This window comes from Sander vitreus, chromosome 3 (assembly GCF_031162955.1).
Source record: "Sander vitreus isolate 19-12246 chromosome 3, sanVit1, whole genome shotgun sequence".
Lineage (NCBI taxonomy): Eukaryota > Metazoa > Chordata > Actinopteri > Perciformes > Percidae > Sander > Sander vitreus.
The window spans coordinates 2,746,907-2,751,627 of NC_135857.1; positions in this window are offsets into that span (position 1 = coordinate 2,746,907).

A 4,721-nucleotide genomic window follows, 5' to 3' on the forward strand; every position below is an offset into this window, starting at 1 on the left:
GACTGTGCAGTGCTATTACACCCTAAATATTATAGGGAGAATGCTTAGGCCATATAACTTAAACTTATATAATACAATCATGCGATTACATGCAATTAGGCGTTCTGTCAGTTGCTTACACTCCTGATACAAGCTTTGATGCTGCTGGTGTGGTACACACATAATGAAGTAACATGTCACACCCATTTCATGCTCCCTAGTGTGTCTCAATTCAATCTTTAAAGCAATGAAATGCACATGAATTTGCAGTGGATAGTACAACATCAACATGGCTATGAATCTTAATTGACATAAAAATTATGATAGGAAACAATATATATGTATATATTTTATAGCAAGAAACGGTATATGGATTTTCTTGTTCTGGTGCAATCTCTCTTACCTTTGAGGTGAGGACAGATGCAGATTCTGTAAACAGAAGTGGTCTCAATGAATCATTTATTCATTTGATGCCTTAAATGAAGCATGCGTCCCTTTGTTGCCCCTGTGATGGTGCTCTGTCTTCTTTCCTGCCTGCCGTGTGTCTACTCTGCTGTGCGTTCGCATGCAGGGGAGGAGGCAGGGCTGTAGCCGGTGTCCTCCACCCCACCCTCCCCTACTCCTCTGCCATTGCAGTGATTTACATCGGACCGCTCGGGTGTCAGCGCTCCTCGTGCACGTTGCTGCCATGGCGCGCCCTCACAGAAACCTCTGTGTGCAGGTTTAGCTAAATGATGCGCGTTCACGTTGACCTGCTTTAATAACCTCATAGCTGTGATACTTGCGCCTTAATAAAACCAATCCACTTATCACTATTCAATTAGCCCACAGTCACAGAAAAGCGTGTAATTAGCTTAAAGTTACCACTCGGGTCGCCTCTGGTTCTAAACATAGTTCACCAAAGCAGCAAGCTTCAGAGTAACCTTACCAGCTAACGCTAACTAGCTAGCAAACTGACTGAAACCCTAACGCTATAGGATAAACAAATGTTTAAAACTTACCTTTTTCAATGATTTTTTAAAGTTGGCGTTTGCTACTTAGTCTTCAGTTTATAACTGTATCTATGTTACATTAACCTAAACCATAGACTTAATATTTACCGTCAATGAGCTAAAATTAGCATTAGCTAAAGCGGATTTTTGTTTATTTCCGGTTAACGGATACTGTTTTCCGCTGCTGGAAAACAGGTATTAAAAATATCCACACAAGGTGACCGAGCAGAGTAACATGCTGGGGTTACAGAGTGAGCTAAGCTGCATTGTACATATTCGATGTGCTGTAGACCTTTTTCATGGCAGACATGTTGACATGTACAGTAGGGAAAAGCACATGTGTATTCAAAACCATTAATGACTGCTGCGTTCCACTTGGGCCCTGGTATTGTGCATGCTGACTCACTGAAATAGCTCACTGGGACACTTGATGGAACTGAGCCATCGTTAAGGTTATCAGTTTCAGCTGTGCTCTTCCTACTATGACAAGTCAAAAAATGTCTGCTGTGAAAAAGGTCCATGTGCTGTTGACGATGGCGACCAACCCACACAGGTGTAGGTGATATGTTGTATTAATTGGTTCAGTCACACGCCGAGCGCGTGGATGAGCGGGTGAAGGACGCATTCCACACGGGAACTAATAAACATCACTTAAGAATGAGCAGAAGACCACCTAATGGGTAATTTGCACGTGTTTTTGTATCAAACGCAGACTGTCACACTACCCTAAGCCTACATCTTGCATGAATACTTAATGTGGGAGTGGGTCTAGGGCACTTTTTTATGGCTCAGTATTTTTGAATTTGATCATATTGATGCAAACAATTACTTTATTACATATGGCTTTTGTCCAGCTGGCCTGCTGAAAGCATCTCAAAATTGGAAAGGTTATTTTCACAAAGCCACAGTGCTGATCAGGCTGTCCCACAAAAGATCTTAAAACGATGGACAAACTTGTTGAGAAGTTGATATCTAGTATAAGGGGAACATTGATCAGTTGTGTCTTCCATAAAGTGTGAAGATGAAGTCTATATATTTGTAAATATTGCCCTTAAAGCTTATAGGCATAAGACAAGTTTTCAGTGATTATCTGGAAGGTAACCCGGATATTTAGACAAGCACTTTCAATATGTAGCCTATGTTACTGCATGCTAAGCGTTTAAAAAAAAAACCTGGGAGAAGTCCCTCCAATCATATGAAACCTCAAAACCACCTGGGTCTAGGGACAGAGGGTGTCTTATGCTGTACAGTTTTTTGATATTATAAAAATAAGACGAATAAAGGAAACCGAACACTTTTAATCTTCACTTGTTTAAACTAGGGCTGTCAAAATAACGCGTTAATTTCGATTAATTAATCTGAGAAAAAAATAACTCGTTCAAAAAATGTACGCAGATTAATCCATTTCAAATTGACGTTTGCATACAGACGAAAATCTGGTGCCACTGATATGTCTGCGCTTCTCTCTGCTGCTCTGAAACAGACGTTACAGGAAACACTAACACCGCTGCATGTGACGCTAGTTAACACTATACTCAACAGCAGCTAACGTTAGCCTACCGCTAGCTAGTTAACACTATACTCAACAGCAGCTAACGTTAGCCTACCGCTAGCTAGTTAACACTATACTCAACAGCAGCTAACGTTAGCCTACCGCTAGCTAGTTAACACTATACTCAACAGCAGCTAACGTTAGCCTACCGCTAGCTAGTTAACACTATACTCAACAGCAGCTAACGTTAGCCTACCGCTAGCTAGTTAACACTATACTCAACAGCAGCTAACGTTAGCCTACCGCTAGCTAGTAGCTGGATTAAACACGGTTAAAATGCTGACAGCTAACGCTAAACAGTGTGACTGTGTTTTACTGTAGAGGATTCAACACCGGGATGTAACAATCTGCAGCTGCCGTCGGAGAAACAACACAGACGGTGCGTTCAATGACACTGGTAAACTACACCCTCGTGGTGCATTTGAAGTTATTGTAAATGTCCTTTCCTATCTGGTTGTTGTTTTTGTCGTTCAACAGCAATTTACTAGTGAAATAAGTTATTGTTATACATTATTATTAAATCATTTAATTTTGACTATATGGCCTTAGCAATAAACAAGCCGTTCTTTAATGTCACCAACTGTTGTTTAGTACCCTTCTTTTTTCTTTTCTTTTTTTACTTTCTTAAAAAGTATCGGTTCAGGCACCGTTAATTATGTATGCGATTAATTAATAATGAGTATGTAATTAATTAGATTACATTTTTTAATCGATTGACAGCCCTAGTTTAAACCTTAATATGTAAATGAATTGTTGTTGTTTGCACTTAGGTCCAAGGATGATCTTAAAGGTAAAGCTACTAGAGGGAAGTGCTACACCTCTTCTGAAAAGGAAAGTGAGCTCCAGGCTTCTCTTCATTCTTGCAAGGAACAGAAACGGAGGTTGGACTTAGTCGATTCCAGATTGTGTTCTCATCAAAGCAACTGAAAGCAGTTTTCTGCAGAAATTCTTGTGCTTTCCGTTTAGTTATGGGCATCTTGTATGTTTATGTTCTCGTGTGTGTCATAATCCTAATTTGGAGAGAATTATCAACAACTTGTTGGTCATGTTTACTGTAACTGTTCACAAATTCTCATGTGTTTTCCCAGGCTTCAAATTAGAACATCTTGTCGACGCTTGTGTGATCTTCTGCCCTTTGTCAAGAGTCAGTTAGACACAGCAACCACATTAGAGCTCACTGCAAAGTACATGAGCTACCTGAAGCAGACTCTGCCTCCGAACATTCTGTCTAAAGTAGGTCTGCTGCGTCCTTTTGGCAGCATGGAAAGATCATCTTTGGCTGTAATAATTTTCACAACTTGATGTCTGGTTTTCCACAGGTTAATAAAGCAGTTGAGGCCAATGTGAGTTGTTCGTGGAAAAACGTACAAATGCCACAGAAGAAACGGTACAAACTGTCCGAGCCATAGAGTTATTAAGACTGTGGAAGTTCAATTTTAGCTTTTAATATCACATTTTTAATAGCAAAAGTTCTAAGTGTGAAATATTTCTTTTCCACAGAAGAACAGTCGGGCTAAAGAAGAATACTTCGCACAGAGCAAAGCCGGCTGCTAAGAAGTCCACTGAGGGTATGACTATTCATTAACTTTACTTGATTGCATTTTGTGTCTGTTGATGCAGTTGTATTGACTACGCTTTGCAAGCCCGGGATAGCAATTGCCAAATAAATGAATTGCATTGTTAAAGAACCTTGACTGCAGTGTGAGTTTAACATACCGTAGTATGTCATTTTAGATCATGTCTCAAGAAGATGCACTCGGCAGAAGATCTGTAAACAAGTGACTCAGCCATCTAGCACAGTAACCAGTCCTCTGACAATGGACCAGATGCTTCCTCCAGCTGACGGCCTGGCCACAGTGCATTCCCCGCCAATACTGCTGGACAAATCTGCTGTTCCCCGGGGACAAATGCTGCCAGTGTGCCAGGATCAATTTCTCTCTGCCTCGTTTCAGTCTGTGGAAAAAAACTGGATCAACCTGACCTCTGCATTTATTAACCCTACTTCATGTGCTTTCCCACCTGCAATGATCCGCCCCACTTTTTTACCACAGATGGGGTCGCACCCATCTTCAAGCCACGCGCTATGGGATGTTGATCCTGGCCTGGTGGATCCTGTTGCTCTCCCGTCAGTGAATTTTGGCCAAGCCTACAGCCCACCTGAACAGACTGCAGTAGCAAACTTCATCATGCCCCCGGTA